The sequence below is a fragment of the Microtus oregoni genome, unplaced genomic scaffold (genome assembly GCF_018167655.1).
Source record: "Microtus oregoni isolate MIOR12 unplaced genomic scaffold, Mior012 000029F_ref0000214, whole genome shotgun sequence".
NCBI lineage: Eukaryota > Metazoa > Chordata > Mammalia > Rodentia > Cricetidae > Microtus > Microtus oregoni.
In genome coordinates, this window is record NW_024543088.1 from 325172 (window position 1) to 345690 (window position 20519).

The following is a 20519-nucleotide window of genomic DNA, read 5'->3' on the forward strand; positions in this document are numbered from 1 at the left end:
ATCTCCAGAGAATCGAGAAAGAGGCTAGTAGGAGGGGAATCCACCACTCGGAACCTTCCGGGAATGGGAAGGTGCCGGGCTGATCTCACGCCTCCAGGTCTCTCAGTCCAAGGGGGTGGCGGCAAGCGATTCAGAGGGAAGGGACTGTGAACTGGGTCGGTGACCTTAGGGGGAGAGCAAGTCCCTGGTGGGAAGAAGGGATGTTACGTCTCAGAGGGCCACACAACCTTGTACCACCTCCTATTCTCCTCCCCCGCCGCCTGCCCGGTGAAACAACCGTCCCTGCGGGTGGTGCTGTGACACACGCGCTTACCCAGGGTCTGACTTCGGGGTCAACTTCTACATGGCTTCGTGCGGGTGCGAGTGTGTGCACAGCCGTGACTGTACGTGCGTGCACATCCCCGTTTCTCATACCCACCTCCCTTCGCCACGAAGGGTCCCGACCCCATGACACTCGGGGGGACTTGGGCTCCAAGGCGCGGTTCAGTGGCCTGGGGCACGGACAGGGGATGCCGGCAGGGCCAGGAAAAGGAGAAGAGGCTGTATCGGCGTCCTGAGATGTCCCCACAGCTCCAGCCAACTTCCTCTCCGGGAGCCCTGACCCCCTCCCCGGGCCACCGATGAACATGCAGCGGCCCCCGCCCCTGCTTGGGTCCCCTCCCCGCGCAGCTCCCACGTCCGACCTGCCTCGCGCTCACAAAATGAACCACCGCCTCGCGTCGCCGCGGCCGCTGCCGCCGCGCCCGCTCCCGAGCTCGAAAGCCGGAGCCTCCCGGCCCCTTCGGCGTCGCCGGCGCCGCGGCCGCCCCGCCTGCCCGGCGGGTCCGGGGCTGCTCCGATCGCTCGGTCCCCGGTTCTTGACGCAGTGAGCGCCGCAGCCCGGCTCCCGCAGGCTCCTCTCGACTCTGGGCGAGAGGCCGATCCCTAAGCCCGGCGGGCTCGGGGAGGGGCGGTTAGCGCGGGCGGGGGAGGAGGTCTGTCTGGAGCCAGCCAGAGCCCCGAGGAGGAAGAGGAGGAGGAAGCAGGGGCAGTCACCGCCGCCGCTGCCGCCACGGCGCTCCCGGGACTTGGGCGCGCGCGCTCTGTTAGCCGGCGACTGAGCCTCCAGATCCGGGGGCCGCAGCCCAGTTCAGGTAGGAAGGGGTGTGCAGCGGGCGGGGGTCCCCTTTGCCGCAGACGCGGGGTCTACAGGTCCCCGCCCCTGGAGGGGGAGGGGCGGGGAGAATGCGCTCTCGTCGGCTTCCCGGGTGGCGCGGGAGTCCCCAACGGCTCCCACAGCCCTAGTCTCCTCTATTGCCCCAGTCCCCCGCACCCTGCCCTGGGTGTCCGCATCTGGGCCGTGTCCCCTCCTAGCCTGTGGGGTTTCGGATGCAGCGCTTTGAGTCCGAGGCTCTAGGGCGCCCCCCACTCACCGGCGTTCATTAGGCGGGTGCACCCGAAGTTCTCGATTGCCGGGCTCCGGCCGGACAAACTTCCCTCCCCGACTACGCGGATCGGAGAGCCCGGGCTTGGGACCCCTCCCCTCTCCTCGTATTAGGAAGCACCACCCGGGACCAGAAACTTTGCTGAGCGTGCTGTCTAGGTTGGGGGCGGGGAAGAGGGGTCGCTTTGCTGCGAGGAGCACGGGATGGCCGAGGTGCCCCAAGTTGGCCCAGAAGCTGCATCCCTGAGTCTGGATACCTCCGCTCCTAGTTCAAGGAGGAGAAAAAGTGGGTGGTGAGGCCTCGATTTCGTGCGTGCGGCTCACTGGTCTCCAGTCGCTAGAGTCCTGGGAAGGGTATTGTAAGACCCATATCCCCACCCCAGCTGGGTGTCCGGGCTCTGTCCAGCTCCCTGGAAGGACCTGAGTCCTAGTTATTAACAGGCGCCTGTGACAGGAGCCTGTAGGGATTGGGAAAGACGCTGGGCTGGGTTTGGCTGACCCTTCTCAGTTCTCAGGGATCCCATCCCGTCTCCAGCCCACCTCTCTCCTTTCACTTTCCCCTCAGGTCGCGAGGTGTCAGCTTCCCCTCCCCTAACTTTTCTCTTTCCAGACAGCCCGATCTGGACTGTTAACCACCCGGGGTCAAGAGCCTAGGCCGACCTCTTGACACCCAAGCGCTCCAAATGCCCCCCCCCCACCCCAGGTTATGGGTGCAAAGTCCCCAAGGCCATTCTGCTAGGCATGAATGGGGATCACCCTCAAGCAGTTTTGAGTCCTTGTAGCCCACTAGTGACACATTCACCAGCAGCTGCCCAGGGGCTGTGGCGAGCAGACTGGCCTGCGAAGCTCCTGGAAGGGTTTGGGAGGAAGTACCCCGTTCCCTGTGAGGGAAGGAGCTAGTGTCTTCTTGCCTCCCCCCCCCCCCCCCCCCAGTGTCTCCTTCTCACGACCTGAAGTATTAGAAGGGTTCTGTACCCTTGTACCCTCTCCCCATCTCACCCCAAAGCTCAGGTCAGAATCTGGGTGGGCTCTAGCATTTGGGAACAAGGGAGTCGGGTTCATCTTCCGGTCTGGAATGAGAGGTTGCAGAGCCCAGACCCCTAACAGTTCGGGGTGGGGGGGACTCTTTGTCCCAAGGGTGCCGTGGCCCCGCCCCCTTCGGGTTCACTGCTTCCGAGCCCGCTTCAACAACCTTAGAGCTTGGAGAGCTGAGGTGGTGCATCTTTCCCGCTGCTCTGGGTCTGGGGAGCGGCAGGGGCGTGGAGCGCAGCGATGGGTCCCTGACAGATGTCCTCGCGTGGCGGCGCCGGCGTCTCTGTGATAGAATTAATGGCTTACAAGCAAACGGCCGATCTGTCCGGTCCCGGGGGAAGGGCGGCCCATGGGACTCCCGGATCTTGGTTACAACCAACGGAGCAGCTTGGAGATTGGGGGGCATGGCCTGGAAAACCCAACCCTCTTACTAATGTCCGCCACCCCCACCCCCGGTAACTGAAAGCTCCTATATTGGATGTCCTGGGGACCCTATCATGGAAGGACGGCTATCTATCAGTGCTGGTGTTTCCCCTTCTTTAAGCTGACCTCCTGGGACCTTCCTCCCTCTCCTGCAGACTGGTGACCCTGGGAAGTCACAAACTCGCCTTGAGGATGGGGCTATATTGGTCCAGAGCGCTCTGGGGACCTGAACCTCAGCTTGCTTGTTCTTTGTTGAAGGGGTCAGAGGAGCAAAGTTCAGTTGAGTGAACCTGGGGGCACGTGCTAACGCAGTGCCTGGTACACAAGCAGCTCTCACCCTTAAATATCTAGACTCACCAGACTTGTAGCAGGGTTTTGGTCATGCTTGGCCAGGGGGAACCCTAGAGATGTGGAGAGTCTGCCCCTTCTCTTGGAGTTTGCCGTGGGGAACTGATGGCAAGGGTGTCAGGCTCCTCCTATCCACCTGCATAGAACTGACCAGACTCAGAATACCATCCATGAGTGACTGGAAAGTCACAGGGACAATCTTAGATCAGTGGATGGGAGCCCCTTTTAGATACGGCTGTGTTGGAAGGGTTTCCCCCACCTCCAACCCCAGGTCCATGGGCCAGGGCCTAGAACATTCAGGCCAGCAGTATTTATCTATCTGATGCTCTTAGACTGGGCTTTGACAATAACAGAAGGCCAGGCTGGGGAAATGACAATCATCATCGATGGCCCAAGGGCCCTGCTGCCCTCCTGTGTCTAACCTGATCCTATCAGTTACACATTTCCAAGACATAGTCTTTGCCTACGTTGGGTATCCCTTTCTAGGAGTCCTATCCAGCAAGGGCTGGGAAGGCACACAGTCTTCAATTTCCAAGTTCATCCAGTGCTTGAAGGCCTGGCAGGGGGAAGGTAGCTAAGAGCCCACCACCCCCTTCCAGCTCCTGTAGGTGCCCAGGCCAGGAGGGAACCCAGCCTGCCACCCTAGAGCAGGGCCAGTCCATACACAGGACTGGATGGTGCTATGGGCGTTCATTCACTTTCCTTCTTCGGTCCCCACACACTATAGGATTTATCTTGATTTGCTCTGCCACTGAATTGAGTCAACTCTTTTGTATGCTCGGTGAATTGCCCAGCTGCTGGCGAGGAGCGGAGGAGCGGAGAGAGCGTGCAGGGGGTACTGAGGCCGGGAATCAGGAGCGGGCGGGCGGGGAACAGGAAATGGGGAGGGGGCGCCGCGTGGGGACGAGATGGGCTGTGTGGGGAGCCGGGATCTGCCGGAGGCACCAAAGGCACCGGTGGGGCTGTGAACAGGACTTATCCAGGACGCTGTCATCAGCGTACCGGCCAGAGTAAGGAGTCCATATGGCTCTGATCCTCTAGCTAGGGTCTTCTTGGGCCTGGGGCAAGCCGTTCCTGACTCGGTTTCTCTCCTGGGGCTTCCTTACAAGCAGGCGCACATCAGGAATGGTAGGCTAAGCTGGAGGGGTGCTGGAGAGCCCTTCAAGTCCTCTCAGAGGTTGGGGTGAGTGAGTGAAGGATGGGGGTCAGAGACAGGAGCATCGTTCTGGGCTCCTAGGTCCCAGCTGTCTGGGATCTGGGCCAGTTCCACCGGAAGACCTGGCTCCTGAGATGGTCTTAGTGTGTTGGTGGTGATGGGGTCGTGCGAGACCCTTGCTGAGGCAGCAGATAATCCTTTCTACTTAGACGTGCAGGAGGGACTATCAGGTGTCCCCCACCCCTGCAGTTTCCTCCGCGATCTCCAGCTCCCATGAGCCGGATCCTGAGGGCGATACAAGCCCGGAGCGCAGAGGGGACCGGGAGGCGGGGAGGAGGGAGGGCGCGCGGCTCTCGGAGCCGGACTGAGCGCCGGCGGAGCGGGTGGAGGGAGCCGACTGGTGGCGAGGGCGGGAGGGGGAGGGGAAGGAGGGCGGGCGGCGGGAACCAGCCCCCCCCCCGGACCCCCCCTCAGGCCGCGCGGCGAGGGGCGGGGCGCGCGCGCAGATCGATGGGCGAAGCTGGGGAGGAATTTCAATCCGAGAGCGAACTTAGAGCTTGAAGGACGGAGGCGGCAGCAGTGGTGGCGGTGGCGGGTACAGCCCCGGAACGCCGGCCGAGCCGGGCCGGGCAGGTAAGCGTGAAGCTCGGGGATCTTGCGTCGCAGCGTGGCCCGAAGCCGAGCTTGGGCCGGTGGGACCCCGGCCACTCCGCGGGAGACCAGCCGGCGACGTTGCGCTTCTTTCACCCCAACGCGCAGCGTGCGCCCCTGACCCCCCGACTGCGCCCTAGGCCCTGTGCAGGAACCCGAAGCGGTGCAGCTGGTAAAGTTGTAGCAACTTGGCTGTAGAGGAATCTGAGCCGGCTCAGTCCCGCAGAGCCGGAGACTAGGGGTACTAATGTCGCCTCAGAGTCACTGCCGCAGCCTTTAGCCTCCAGTCGAGCAGCCCCTTTCCCAGCACTTTGCTTCGCTGAGTGCACCCCAGTCTGCTCCCCAGTGTCAACGACCCTCCACAGCCACTGCCAGGCCTGGAAACCTTCGCACTGTTCACGCACCTCCTCACCCGAGTCCCTGACCCCCCCCCCCCGCCCTGTCTACCATCCTTCCCACGGCAGGGGATCATTTTGGCAAGGCACCTGAGACTGTTCAGTCACACATCAGAAAGGCTAGGGTCTGCATCGAAACTACTGGGTTAAAACCCTGGCGTGGGAGTTGAGGACTTTACTAGAAATTTTGTGGACCCCTCCCCGCAAACTTGGAGCTGTCCTCATGGCCATTCGTCTAAGGGTTGGGGTGAGAAACCCTGTGAACCTGATCTCCCACCGTTCCTAACCTGCTTGTTCCTTAAGTTAGTGCCAGACACCACCCCCTCCAGGACCTGACAGCATCTGAGATCGAAATATTATGCTCTTCAAGGTAGGGGTTATGCGACCTTGAGTCAGGTGATGTCTCTAAGCCTCAGTTTTTCTGTCCGTAAAATGGGGATAGGATAATACTTTCAGAGAAGTAAAGGGTTAATGAAGATGGATGTGGGGGGCTGTTTTCTCCAGCCTGGGGCAGGAGGAAACCCAGATGGAGCTGTTGGATGTGTCCACCCCCTGTGTTGGGTTGTGGGGGTTATGAGTGAACTACTCCCAGGAGAGCTTGGGATCTTTGGGCACAGGAGTTCTAAAAGGTATCAGAGCTGGGAGCAGGTATAAAAAGCAAGCCGGCTCCTCAATCTCTCCTATAGACACATTCTGAAGAGCCACCCCGTCCAGCCCAGAGAGGCAACGATTAGATTGGAGGTATGTCACCGAAAAGCCAGAAATAACCTCACCTCTGTGCCTCCCCTGGCCTCATCAGCCGTCACCTTGTCGTCGAACAAGTGTTGAAGAGACAGATTCTTAAGTCCCATTCCCCAGCTGTGTGTCCCAAGCCACCAAAGGTGGAGGGTTAAAGTCCAGATGGCTGAGGGTAGCCTAAGGGAACACCCATCTTCTCTGGATCCAGGGGCTGGCACCTCCCAGCTTTAACTTTTACTTTCCTGGGCCCTCAGAGGTCCAGGCAGGTTGAAGCCGGTCTGAAGCACCCCTCCTTCCACTCTGCCCAGCAGAAGCCTTTGGGGTCTTCAGGTGAGAAGGGAAGATCTGTGCTTTGTTATTTTCTCTGTCCTCCTCCTCCTCCCCCAGGACCTTGGGTGTGTGTCACTCAGCATGGTACAGCAGGCATCCCTGTCTGCTGACCCTGAGAAACGCTGGAGTGGACACCTTAACTGGACCCCCACTCTGAGGCCTGAAGGAGAGGGGAGGGGGATCTCTGACTATAGGAGAGGCAATTCTGTCACGCCCTTCCCTTCTTTGGAAAACACCAATTTCCCCAAAGTGCCTTGGCCTTGAGTTCCTTACACCTTGGTTGAGGAATCTGCTGGACATTTCTCCCTTGCCTCCCCTTAAAAAAATCAGGTGGTTGTTGCTCCCTGGAGAGTCCCAAGCCAGGGACTTAGTTCAACCCTGCCATTTGAATCATGGGAATTAAATCCTTGGCCTCACACTCTTCAGCCAACTTAGTAGGACCAAAACTCTGACCGAGTTGAACCAGGCAGCGCAGTAGGGCCTCTCTCTCCCTGTGCCTCTTGCCTGTCTCCAGGAACTAAACGCCACCTCTAGATTCTAGGGAACTATCCTCAACACCCGTGAAGTCTTTCTCAGATCCTGCCAAGTCACCGTCCCTGAGGAACCCAGTTCCCATCTGTAGGAGACCGGACTCTAAGTGGCACGGCACGACTCAGCTACTCTAGCTTCCCAGATATTTACGAGCAGAGAGTCCCTGGCCCCCCATGAACTCATATTTCTCAGCTGAAAAAAGCTAAGCCTTGTAGCCATCGGGGTGGGTGCCACACAGATAGGGACAGAAGGAACGAGATGGAAAAAAAAATGTCACTGGGCTGACCGGCAGGAGAGGGATCCCCAGAGTCAGCGATAGGGCCATAAATTTCTGGGTGTAAACGTGAAAGAGATGACGCTGTAACATCAGACACTGGATACATTTCTTACTCTCCCCACACCATTGTTCTTCTCCTTTTGTTATCTGTCCTGGATTTACTTTCTCTCAACAATGCACCGAATGTCACCTGGCCTTGAGTGAAGTCTCTGCTGGAGTTGCTGATGGCATGTGTCCCCGAAGGGAACTTGACATTATCCATTCCTAAGGTTCACGTGAGGAGAGGAGGCCCAGAGAGGCACAGGATGGTGCCCAGAGTCACACAGCAAGCCAGGTTGGGAGGAATAGTTATTTATTCAGGCTGCTGGGACACCTGTTTTCTCTTGCATCTGTGCTGGGGGTGGGCAAGAAGTGGGATGCTACTTGTGGCCTTGTTTGACTACTTGTGGCCTTGTTTGACTCCTCTGCATTCCTATCTGGGCATCTGATTCCATGGGCCCTACTCTGTCCCCTGAGGCTGTCTGTCAGCTTCCTTTCCTAGAGGGGAGAGCAAGACAGGAGTTGGGGGCTAGTCAGGGACTCTTGGCCACCTCAGCTCACAAGTACTGAGCTCCGAGAATGAGGCTATGGTGCAGAGAGAGAGAGAGAGAGAGAGAGAGAGAGAGAGAGAATGTGGTTCTTTCTGATGGAGAGCAACTGATCTGGACCATCTTCCAGAAAGGTCTAGGACCTTCCAAGGTCAGGAGTCACAAGCTGTAGGACTTAAACTGGAGGCTGAGAGCTGCCTCCTCGCTGCAGGCTGCCCCAGTGGGCCCAGACCTCAGGGTTGGAAAGAGATCAGAAGCCTAGGCCAGCCTAGCCTCCTTAGGCAAAATACAGAATGGGAATGGGGGTGGATGGGGGGAGCGCTCGGCTCCCTGCTCCCTCTGGACTCTGGATAGGAGGAAAACCGAGTGTTAGTGGGCTCAACTCACCAGCACTGAGACCACTGCTCCATGGCCCTTTCCACATCCATTTGGCCGAGAGTCTGAGGTAGTGGCCAGCACTGGGAACCTGTGTCTTGATGATTTGACCTCCTTCTGGTCTCTGCCACTGTGACCTGTCTCTTAGGGTCCCCTCTCTTGTGAGACAATCTCATACTTTTATGCCCCCAATATGGAGGGGTACGGATTCAGAAGATGTTCTCCTGGTTTTTAAGGGATGCACAGGCTTGGCCTTAGCTAGGTGCTGGGGGGTGTTAGCGTACCCTATGATGTGGTCTTCAAACTTCTGCTGTCCCCCTGTAGTTTCTGCCACAAGAGTCTCCCTGTGCCAGCCCCAGGCATGGACTCCAGGCACAGGAAGAGACAATTAGAAGGGATTCTGGGGGCACAGGCAGGGCCAGGGCCACTTGCAAGTCCTGGGCACCTCCAAAAGAAGCTGAGGTTCAGAAAAAAAATGAGGGTGGGAAGGCATGAGCTGGCCTAGAAACTCCCATTAGCCCAGCCTGGCAGCTCAGCTCCACTTTCCAAGCAACCCTTCCACATGACAGATGGGGAAATTGAGGCCCAGATAGGACTGTTGCCATGGCGATCCAGACAGAGCACTCAGACCACACTCACCCCCACACCTGACTTCTCCCCTCAGCATGAGCAGGTTCCCAGCCTTGCAGATGAGAAAGCTTTACTCCTGCCCGTAGGTGTCCATCATGGAGGTGAGGGTTCCTTGGCTTCGTGTCCCCCAGAACCCTCCAGCCTCAGCAGCGCATCCGCCCTCTCCCCTGGTGATCACACCTCCATCAGAGCTTTTCAGGCAATGCCGACAGGACAACCGAGACCCAGAGAGTCTGCCCCCATAAGCTACAACTTCGCCCCTGGCAACAGCATCCTGCCTTGGAAGTTGTTGGGTCCAGACAGAATCTTGCTTATCGCGGGAACCCCAGGGAAGTGATTGACAGCCTGAGACTCGCTTGTGTTTACCGACAGATCCCAGTTTTATTTTCAGTAGGATCAAACCCCGGCAACTCTTAGTCATTAACTTCCTCTGGTTTAGTAAACACGGAAGCTCGTATGGGCTGCCACATAGTCCCAACACACAGACTCCTCTCTCTCTCTCTCTCTCTCTCTCTCTCTCTCTCTCTCTCTCTCAGGGATGAAGGCAACCCTGGCTGGCAGTGTGGAGGTGGGGTGAGGATTGTGTCTGGAAAGGGGTTGTAGACCTTTCCAGGGTACACAGCGCCAAAGAGAGGGAGGGATTTGTGGTCAGCCGTGGCTTCTGCATGTAGTCACTGACGGCCCTCTGCTCCTGTAGTGCTTTCTTCTGGCAAAGGACCTTGGGCTAGATCCTCACTGTGCCCACGGCTCAGATGCCAGGGGACCTGAGGCTTCTCAGGTTTGTTCCTTGAGAGGTCAGTGCCTTGAGCCAGGAAGGGTACCAGCTGATGAACTGGAAGTCCCTGCCCTGCCTGGTAGAGTGCTGAACCTGGTTCCTGACTGTCTCATATGGGGAGAGAACTTCAGGGGCCTTCCCAGCACCTAGCGGCATCAGGGTACCCTGGATGCCATCCCTGAAAGAGCTACAATCCCTCATGTCCATCAGTGCCACTGCTGCTCCCTACAACCAGGGTCTCTGGGAGGGGTGGGCTGCAGTTCAAGGGTGATCCCTTGCCAGTCATGTGACCTGGGAGTAAAGCCCTCCTCCTTGGGCCTCCGAGTTTTAATTTGTCAAATGTGTCTGAAGTATCGGGTGACATAAGGGACTGAAAACAGAATCTTGGGTGGGAGATGGGTGGGGAGACGCTCTGCTGCAGGATGAGGCTGCGCCGGGCAAGGGGCTGAGACTGTAAGCCTTTGGTGTGGGGTGTGGCCTGCTTGGGGTCCCTTTCTCTCCTCTGAGCCATGACATCCCCCATGTAAGGTGAAGAGAGTTGGTTCGGACAGATCGTCACAATGTATCTGTATAGAAGAGGCAAGGCTGCTGTACTTCTTGAATTTGGTGCTCTGTTCCGTGGGACCCTGATATCCTGGGTGGGGGCACTTCTTCTGTGCCCTGTGTGTGTGTGTCAGGGGGAGAATGCCAGGGGAGGAGGAACAAGCTGAAAGGGCAAAGGACCTTCAAGGCCAACGTGGACAAGCGCCCAGGTTAAGAAGTCCAAAGAAAGGCCACAGGGTTCTGGCTGACCCCAGGCTGAAGTTCATGGGAAGAGGTCATTCTTGTTCTCAGGGCCCAGTGAAATTTCTGGGAGACCAGGTTGACGGGATATATTTAAAAGGCCTCTCTGAACTGCTCGTGGTGATGCTGAGGAAGCTGAGGGAGGGTAGCCTGGGATGCAAAGAGAGACACTGTTTCATGATGAGCAGATGGATAAAGAAAGAACCCCTCGCCGGCGGTGGTGGCGCACGCCTTTAATCCCAGCACTCGGGAGGCAGAGGCAGGTGGATCTCTGTGAGTTCGAGACCAGCCTGGTCTACAAAAGCTAGTTCCAGGACAGGCTCCAAAAGCCACAGAGAAACCCTGTCTCAAAAAACAAAAAACAAAACAAAAAAAAAAAAACAAAAAACAAAGAAAGAACCCCTCCCCATGCCCTGCAGCCAAGAAGTCTGTTTGAGGCACAAGTTGGAGTCTGACTCTTGAGGGTCTCAGGAGCCAGGCTGACACACAGGTGATGGAGAACCCGTGACGTTTCTTTTGACATCGCTTGACTAGTTAGAGCTGGGCCAGCAAGATGGTTCAGTGGGCAAAGGCACTTGCTACCGAGCCTGACTACCCGAGTTGTGTCTCCAGGACCCACATGGTGGAAGGAGACTCCTGCAAGTTGTCCTCTGACCTCTCCACGAGCGCTGTGGCTTGCAATGCCCCGCCCCCTCTGATAAGAGAAATGTACTTTTCTTAACATGGAGCGATGTTCTATGGAGAAAAATATTCTATAAAGTGAAACCTTTCTTACCTCTGTGTGTGTTAGGAAATGAGGGACACACCCCATGGAGAACAAGGCTTTGAAAAGTGTGTCTTGCTTCCTTTTGATGTCCTTTAATGCCTCAGAGGTGGAAATGGGGGTACATGTGCCCCCGCGGATTCCTGCAGGCTCTGGTGACAGTGGTGAGCCTTCTTGGGAACCGGTATCTGTCTTGGAGACAGGGTTATAGGACATGCGGATGTGTGTGCAGGGAGGAACAGCGTGGACAGCTCGGGCTTTTTAACAGGAACACGCTCTTGTCTCAAACCCGGCAGAACCGGTGGATCTGTGGAGCTCCGGCAGGCTCTCACCTGTTGGGTCTGAGCGCTGCCTGGCTCCTCTGTCCTGAGAGCTCAGGGAAGAGACTCAGGCCTCTGAGGTGTTCGCCGCCTGGCAGACATCTGGGCTTGTTTTGGTTTCCTCCGTCTGGTGTCCCCACAGAGCAAGGACATGTTAGATCTGAGGGATGCGCTTCGCCAGGGATGGCGTTTAGGAAAAACAGCTTGTCAGAAATCCAGGGTGTCAGGACTGGAAAGACGGCTCCGTCTAGAGCAGCGGCTCTCAGCCTTCCTGATGCCTCGGCCCTTCAATGCAGTTACTCACGTTGTGGTGACCCCTAACCGTAAAATTATTTTTGTTGCTACTTCATAACTTGAATTTTGCTGCTGTTATGAATCCTAATGTAAATATCTGCGTTTTCGGATGGTCTTAGTCATGACCCCTGTGAAGGGGTCGCGACCCACAGGGTGAGAACCACTGGTCTCTAAAGCAGCTGCCTGAGGACCCGAGCTCCGTGTCTAGAGCCCTCAGAAGAAACTGGGTGTGGTGGGTCCTTGCCCTGTAATCCCGAACTGGGGAGATGGAGACAGGAGGATCCTTGGGGGCCTCGCCTATATGGTGGGCTCCAGTTCAGTGAGAGACCGTGTCTCTACAAGCAAGATGAATTGCTCCTGAAGACCAAGATTGACCTCTGCCCCCCCACATGCACGCACGCACGTGCGCGTGCACAATGGTCAGGCAAGACCAGCCAGTGCACACAAGGGCTCACTGCCCCCCAGAAGGCCAGAGTACTGCTCTGTGACCAGATGGACAATCCTACCACAGCCAGCTCAATCTGGGACACAGAGAATGGCGAGTGACCTGGTAGCATTCAACCGCCTGCTGCACAGCCCCCAGGTCTACATCATTACTGTCCCCACCCTCAGATGATGAAAGCCCAGCCCCTCAGCCTCACACACCCAATTGTGTGTGTGTGTGGGGGGGTGTCTTTCACCCTGCTTTTCTCCCACGCCCCTCCCCATGCACCCTGTTGTCTCTGAGGCATCCCCCTATGCTCCATCATGCTTCCCCAGCTGAGTGACTCAGGAAGGTTGGCTAGTGTCACGCTGAACAATTGACCGTGGCAGTAAATTTGGGAATGAGGGGTGGGTGAGGGATAGAGGAAGACGTTGGGTTCTCCATGCTCTCCCTGGTACGGAGAGGAACAGGTAGATACAGGGCAATGGCTGAGGAGCAGCAGTGAGTTTGTAGGAACCTGCGGACATCGTACATGGTGCACAGCAGCCAGGACAAATGTCAAAGATAAAGTTGTTGCTCCCTCCTCTGTCCTCCTCTCTCTCTGAGCCTGTGCCCTGTGCCCTGTGCTCTACAGGCTGCATGGAAGAGCCTTTAAGGTGCCTGGGCCTAAGGTGCCCTGGTCCCCCTGGGTCTGTGATTGCATCAGGATGCCCCTTGAGTGGGAGGCATGTCCAAGGCAGGACCTAAAAGAGGTGGGAGTGTAAGTTGGATTTGGGGCAAGGTCCCCAAGATCACAGACAACCTTCTGCTGTGACTGAAACCTGATGAGCCAGTGACCATCCAGGGAGTCCTGGTCTCAGGGAGGGCAAACTCCAACCCTGGACATTCAAGAGGCAGGGCTGGCTAGTGAGGTACCTGTTCCAGTCACAAGATGCCCCTTACCGTTTTTCTGTGTAGCCCTGGCTGTCAAGGTTCTCGATCTGTAGAGCAGGCTAGCCTCAAAGTCACAGAGACCTGCCTGCTTCTGCCTCACTAGTACTGGGATGAAAGGTGTGTGCCATCACCACCCATCTTGAGCTGTGATTTTTTTTTTTACACACTACAAATACCATTTAGTCCTGCCTGTGCAAACCCACTGTGAGTTACCAGTCCTACTGTGAGTGTACAATTCTGCAAGCTCCGACACTGACAGATTCACACAACCAGGGTCTCAAAAAAAAAAAAATCAGCTTCATTCAATAGTATCGTTCATTTAGCTCTGAGACAGAGTGTCAGGCTGTCCTCAAACTCCCAACCATCCTCCTGCCTCAACTTCCCTAGTGCTGGGATGAGAGGCATGTGTTGCCACACTTTCTTAGTGACTGTGTGTGTGTGTGTGTGTGTGTGTGTGTACACATGTACATGGATGTTTGTATGCAAGCATGCAGAGGCCAATAAACCCCAGAAATCCTCCTGTCTCCACCTCCACAGCTCTGAGATATTTTCTGTCTGTCTGTCCCTCTGTCCGTCCATCTGTTTCCCTCTCTCTTTCTCTCTCTCTGTCTGGCACCACATGTGCCAGGCTGGGTGGGGGGAGCATCTGCACCCCCACAACTACGACCAGAAAAGCATTCTAGGGTGTGTACCCACCTACTTTACACAGCTTGGGGTTGAAACAGAAGTGGAGGGAAGCGGCAGCTCTCACTCCCCTCAAACCGGGAGGTACCACCACACCATTTGTAAAAAGCATGGCTTCTAGGAATCCGACTCTGGCCCTCAAGCTTCTGGGGCAAAGCTCTGTGCCCCACGAGCCACCTCCCCTGCCCTGGTGTGGTGTTTGTGAAGTTTGCTCACGCCACTGCGTGACTCATCCTCTATTTATTTTTAATTGCTAAGTAGTATTCCCCTGTCTCGATAGAATGCCTCTCCTCTCTCCACATCCCGAGGGACAGACGTTTGAATCATTTCTAGTTTGGGGTCGTAATGAATCACACTGTGACATTTGTGTACCAGGCTCTAAGTGGACGCCAGCCTTCGCTTCTCTCGGGTAGATCCCTCGGAATGGATTGCTGAGTCATTTGGTAAGCTTATATTTAAATTCTTAACAAACTGCCAAGTTGCCAGACTCCCAAATTGGCCGGACCAGTTTACATCCCCATCAGCAATCCTTGAGGGGCTGCGTTCTGTGTGTTTCGGCACCCGGCATGGCCAGTCTTTTTATTACAGAGATCTGAGCCAGATTGCGGTGCTTTCTGTGCTGGGTCCAATGTGCCGTTTCCAGGTTGACCAGTGACGTTGAATGGCTTTCTGTGTGCTCTTAGCCACCCACATTTCTTCTTTGATAAAATGTCTATTCAAATCTTTGCCCATTTTAATGGGTTTGTCTCATTATTAGCTTTTAAAATTATTCAAATTTACTGTGAGAGAGTTCTGTACATATTCCAACATGAGTCTTTTGTAAGAAACGGATTTGTAAATGTCATATCTTGATATTCTCTCTCTCTCTCTTTCTCTCTCTCTCTCCTCTCCTCTTCTTCTTCTTCTTCTTCTTCTTCTTCTTCTTCTTCTCTCTCTCTCTCTCTCTCTCTCTCTCTCTCTCTCTCTCTCTCTCGGGTCTCATATAGCTCAGGCTGGCCTCAAACTTGCTAAATAGCAGAGGATGACTTTGAACTTCTGATCTCCTGCCTCTACTCCTGAGTGCTGGGGTTACAGGCACGTGCTGGCACACCAGGGTTTATTCTGGGCTGGGGTAGGAAACCAGGGCTTCCTGCATGCTGGGGAAGCTCTCTCCCCACGGAGCCGGAGTCCCAGCCCCTGTTTTCTTCATATGAGCTTTCTGGAGCACAGGTTTTTCCTATCACAATGTCCGTTTTACTCATTTTCTCTTCTTTCATGAATCTTGTTTTTGGCTTTCTTTGCCTACTCCAAGGTCACAAAGATTTTCCTTCATTTCCCCCAGGAGTTGTTGAGTTTGGGCTCTGCTACTTAGATTTATTGGCCATCTGAAGTTAATGTCTGCTTATGATGTAGACGGACTGGAGTTCATTTTTTTCTTGGTGTATGTGTGTTTTAAAAAGACTCTCGTCTGCCTTATATTTTCTTGAGACCATAAACGTAGGAGCTTATATTTTTGGATTCTTTTTTTCTGCTCCACGGGTGTCTATTTTTTAAAGATATTATACATTATTTATTATCAGCATGCACGTGTGTGCTCCATGGCATGAATGCGGGGTCAGAGGATGGCTCGTGGTGTTGGTTCTCCTTCTGTGGATTCCAGGACTGGACTCTGGTCCTCAGGTCTAACAGCAAGCACCTTTGCCTACTGAGCCGTCTTGTTGGTCGCATTTGTGTCTGTCCTGATGGCAGTGTTATACACTCGGCACCATGGGGGCTCTGCAGTAGGGTTTAAAACAAAGAATTATAATCTGCTCAAATAGTTTTTCTCCTCAAACTCACTTTGGCTCTTCCAAGTCCCTGCCCACGCCATGCCAATGTTAGGATCTGCCTGACAGTGTCTACCAAAGTTCCTCCTGGGAGTGCAAGGGCCTTGTACTTAATTCATAGATGAATTTAGGATCGCTGCCTTTGAAGCCACATCTTAGAACGTTGTTGTTTCCCTTTATTTGGGTCTTGAATGTCTCTGAGCACTTTCTCATTTTCTGTATGCAACCATTGTGAACTGAACACTTTTCGGATGCCGTCTCACAGTATAACCCAGGCTGGCCTTAAACTCAGGGTCCTTCTGTTTCCATTTTTCTGAGTGGCGAGAATTACAGATGCGTGCACCTACCCCCGGCTTAACTTAATGTCTTTAGGGGAATTCACTCTAAATAGTTTATTTTCTAGATTAAGCTATGGCAAATGGAATTATTTCTTAATTTTGTAATGTTTCCTGGCAGCACAGAGGAGTGTCGGTTAGACATACACAGGATGCATGTGTATGTTTGTGTGTGCGGGTGTGCGTGTGTGTGGAGGCCAGAGGACACCCTTGAGTGTCATTTTTCGAGATCCGTCTTAACTTTTTATTTGAGACAGGCCCTCTGGCTGGGAACTCACTGAGTAGGCTAGGCTGGCCATTGATCCCTAGAATTTGCCTGTTTCTTCCTCCTTGGTGCTGGCATTACAAGGCAAGCCCCTACCAGGTCCAGATTTATTTGTTTTTAAAGATTTGTTTTTTATTTTATGTGTATGGGTGTTTTGCCTGTGTGTAGACATGTTGCACATGCAGTTCCCACAGAGTCCAGAAGAGGGCTTCAGATTCCTGGAACTGGAGCTACAGGCAGTTGTGAGCCACAATGTTGGTGCTGGGAACCAAGCCTGGGTCCTCTGCAAGAGCAGCTGTACTTAACCACTGAGCCGTGTCTTCAGCCCAACATCCAGTAAACATTCGGTGCACAGCAAGCACTTCACTGACTGAGCCATCTCCCCAGCCCAAATTTTACATATATTGATCCTTTGTTCCACAGCCTGCTAAATGTAGCCATTGATTGGTTCTAGCAGATGTTAACGGATACATAAAGGGCTATGTTATCTGCAAACAAGGAGGGATTGACACCTTTCTTTTCAAGCTGCATGTCTCATGTTTCTTTTTCTTGCCTTATTGCTTTGGCTGGCATCTCTAGCGTCACATTGAACAGCAGAGTGCTTTGTGATCATGGAGAAAGGTGTTTTTGTTTGTTTGTTTGTTTGTTTTTTGAGACAGGGTTTCTCTGTGGCTTTGGAGCCTGTCCTGGAACTAGCTCTCTAGACCAGGCTGGTCTCGAACTCACAGAGATCCGCCTACCTCTGCCTCCCGAGTGCTGGGATTAAAGGCGTGCGCCACCATTGCCCAATGAGAAAAATGTTTTGTCTTTTCTGTTCAGGATGAAGTCAGATGTGGGATTTTATTTTTTTAGGGTTTAATATTTCCTAACGTTGGTACCTGATTGCAAGTTTTCTCATAATAGTACTGCCAACTGCTTTACCATATTTGCTAAGGTGACCTGTGTTTTTCTCCCTTTTTTCTATTTTATATTACTAGCTTGGTGCACTAATATTTTGTTGAGGATTTTGCATCAATGTTCGGGAGTCAAAGAGGCTTAACTGTGTTCTACTGGGAATTTTTTCTCAATGCCAGGAAAAAATAACAGTTTCTTGACTATGTCTTTCTGTCTCTGTCTCTGTTTTTGTCTCTCTGTTCCTCTCTCTCTCCTTACAGTTCCTTGGGCAAGGATTCAACCACTTGAGTTATAGTCGTGATGTGTAGCCCAGCCTAACGTTGAACCCATAAACCTCTCACTACAGCCTTTTGAGTACTGAGATCACCAGAGTACACAGACACACCCAGTTCATCTTCTTTTCTGAAAAATTCCTGAAAATTTGATTTTGTCTCTTTAGTTGTTAGCCACAATTTACTATTAAAGTCATCTAGTCCTGTGCTTCTTTCCATGGGAATTTTTAAAACTGGTTGTCTCTTTGGGTCCTGATATGAGTCTACTCAGATTTTCTGTTGCTTGTCAAAACTTGTGTCTGTCTAGGCGCCCATCCTATTCTTTGAAATTGTTGATGTTTCCATCATAAGGCTGTTTGTAACGTCTCTTCATATTCCTATGTATTTGAAAAGCATGTACTGCTCCCTGAGTGGAGAGTTTTGAAAACCTCAGTCACCTAGGCTAGAGAAGGTACTGTCCAGTCTGTGTTCTTCTCCACTCCAGCCTCATCAGTTTGCTTGCTTTTGTTATACACTGAATTGGAACCTAGGTACATGCTCAAATGCTGAGCTATAGCTCTTCCCTGGTTATCTGCATATAACTACTTTTTATATCACTTTAATTTCTACATGTTTTAATGTTTACACTAAAATATATGTCTTTTATACAGTATATGTTATGTTTGGCTCTTGTTTTAAATCTGCCTTGAGAGTCTCTGCCTTTTATTTGGACTGTTTAGCTCATTTATAGATTTTTTATTTCATGAAGTTTCTGTTTACATAGTTCCTATATCTCAAGCCTTTTTCTCTTGTTTCCTTTGCTATCTCCTTTTGCATTGTGGAAATGCTTTTAGGTAATATTTTATTTCTGTTGGTTCTCAGTCAAGGGAATTTTCATTTTAGCTACTATACTTTTTAATTCCAAATTTATCAATTCCTCCTCCTCCTCCTCCTCCTCTTCCTCCTCCTCCCTATATTATGACAAGATTACTCTTTGTTGCTCTGACTGTGCGGGAACTCTCTGAATAGACACAGCAAGTCTCAAACTTATAGAGGTCCATCTGCCTCTGCGCCCCAAATGCTGGGATTAAAGGTGTGGCCCCAAATTTTTCATTTTAAAAACAATTTCTGTGAGGCTGCAGAGATGACTCACTCCAGCAGCAAGTTACGAGCTCTTGCTTCTCCTCCAGAGGACCAGGGTTCAGTTCCCAGTGCTCATATCAGGTGGCTCACAACCACCTGTAGCTCCAACTCTAAGCAATCTAACACCCCCTGCTGGCCTCTGTGGGTACTTGCATGCATGTGCATAAGCACACACCTACACACACACACACACACACACACACACACACACACACACAATTAAAAATAAAGTAAAATCTTAAAATAACTTCTGTGTCCTTGTTGAGGTTGCATACTTTTTTGTGGTTGTTATTTTTGAGACAGGGTCTCTCTATGTGGTCCTTGCTGTCCTGGAGCTTGCTAGGTCAACCAGGCTGGCCCTGAACTTATAGAGATCTGCCTGCCTCTGCCTACTAAGTCCTGGGGTTAAAGGTGTGCACTAGCATTACTGGTTCAGAGGTTGCACAATTTTATTTATTATTGTTATACTTTCATTTAACTCTTTAAACATGGTTTTGTTTTGAGGGGCAATTTATTAATGTAGCGACTGCCTTGGAGCATTTTTCTTCCATACCAGACATCTGAGGACCTTCTGTAATGGTTTCTTCGAACTGCTTTCTTCTCAGTGGGAGCCATTCTGATTTTGTCTGTTGTATAATTTTGTACTGAGAATGGACAGTTGTCCCAGAGTGGATCCAGATTCTGACTTTTTCCTTGGGGAGTGGTTAGTGTTGGCATTTTATGCTGCTGTTTTTATTGTTTGTTTAGTACCTTAATTGGACCAAAGCTGTGGAATAGACTTCCTCTGATGTGTGGTTACCAATTTCTCTGTTGTTCCTCCCTTACTTCTTCAATTCTAATTCCTCCTCCTTGTCTCCTTGTTTTTCTTTTTCTCTTCCCTTCCTCTTATCCTCTCTTTACCCTCCTCCTCCATCCTCCTTCCTCTTCCCTACCCTCCTCCCTCTTACTTCCCCGCTTCCTCCTTGTTTTCTCATCTCCTCCTCCTCTAATGTTCACTTTTTCCTACTCATCCTCCCCGCCCTCTTCTCCTCCCTGATACATCCTTTTCCTCACCCTCTTTCATCTTCTTTCCTTCCTCTGCCTTCTTCCTTCTCCTCCTTCTTCTTTCCACTCCTTCCTCTTCCTTCCACTCTTCCTCTCCTCCCTCTCATAACTTTCTAGGGCCCACTCTCTGTATGCCCAGCTTTGGGGTCAGTGAGGGACCAGTTAGAGGTGGTGAGGCCAGTTGGGCCCATTAGTCTCCATGCCTGACTGACAGTGTGTGAGTTTGGGAACACATTAAAGATCAGTTAGTTTTTGTGTGTCCCTTGGCCCTTGCTTCCTGCCAGACCCTTTGTGGCACCTGCACACTCTCAGTGGGCCGAGGGCTTAAGCTATCTGGGTCTCTGCTTCCCCACATAGGGGAAGGTCTTCATCAGCCAGCTCTGTGGAGAGGTTGGGTCTCTGAGTGACTGTCACAGCTCCTGCATACATAGTCTGGTTTGTCACTGTCCCCATCACGATCCCAGTTTCAGCTTAGCATCCTTTCTGGCTGTCCCTCCACCAGCAAAGAGGTTCCTGCACTTTCTTGCCCAGCTGAGTCGTGTGCCTTATGCTCAGAGTCCCATCAGCCCCCTGACAGAGTAGCTTCTAGTCCTCGTTGCCTGCTCATTGCATCCCTGTTTAAAGGCTGCACCATCTAATCAGGTGGGGAGACAGAGGCGGTTCTAAGAGCGAGGAGCACAGACCCCTGTGTTATCCATTGTCAGTTCCTTTCCCCAAATAAATCTCTTTGGTTCATTTCTAGGATGCTGAAATGATCACTGTTGAGAGTTTCAACTAATTTTATAGCTGGTGTGTGTGTGTGTGTGTGTGTGTGTGTGTGTGTAGGTGTGTGGGGGTGTGAGTGTGTGCATGCATGTGTGTGTGTAGGTTTGGGGTGTGTGAGTGTGTGTGTGTGTGTGTGTGTGAGTGT

General features: G+C 52.8%; 1 protein-coding gene across 4 annotated transcripts in view; it reads left to right on the forward strand.

Annotated features, from left to right (window-relative positions):
* The first annotated feature begins 1024 nt into the window (after window positions 1-1024).
* The window catches only part of LOC121464720 (protein ELFN1), a 64436-nt gene continuing 44941 nt past the window's right edge, over window positions 1025-20519 (forward strand). Inside the window, exon 1 of one of the 4 annotated variants that reach the window (XM_041677753.1) lies at window positions 1025-1133. The gene's annotated coding sequence lies outside the window, so the exon portion shown is untranslated. Of the gene's footprint in view, window positions 1134-4184; window positions 4237-4901; window positions 5016-20519 lie in introns of those variants that run through there. The other 3 variants (XM_041677756.1, XM_041677755.1, XM_041677752.1) reach the window with 3 other exon arrangements.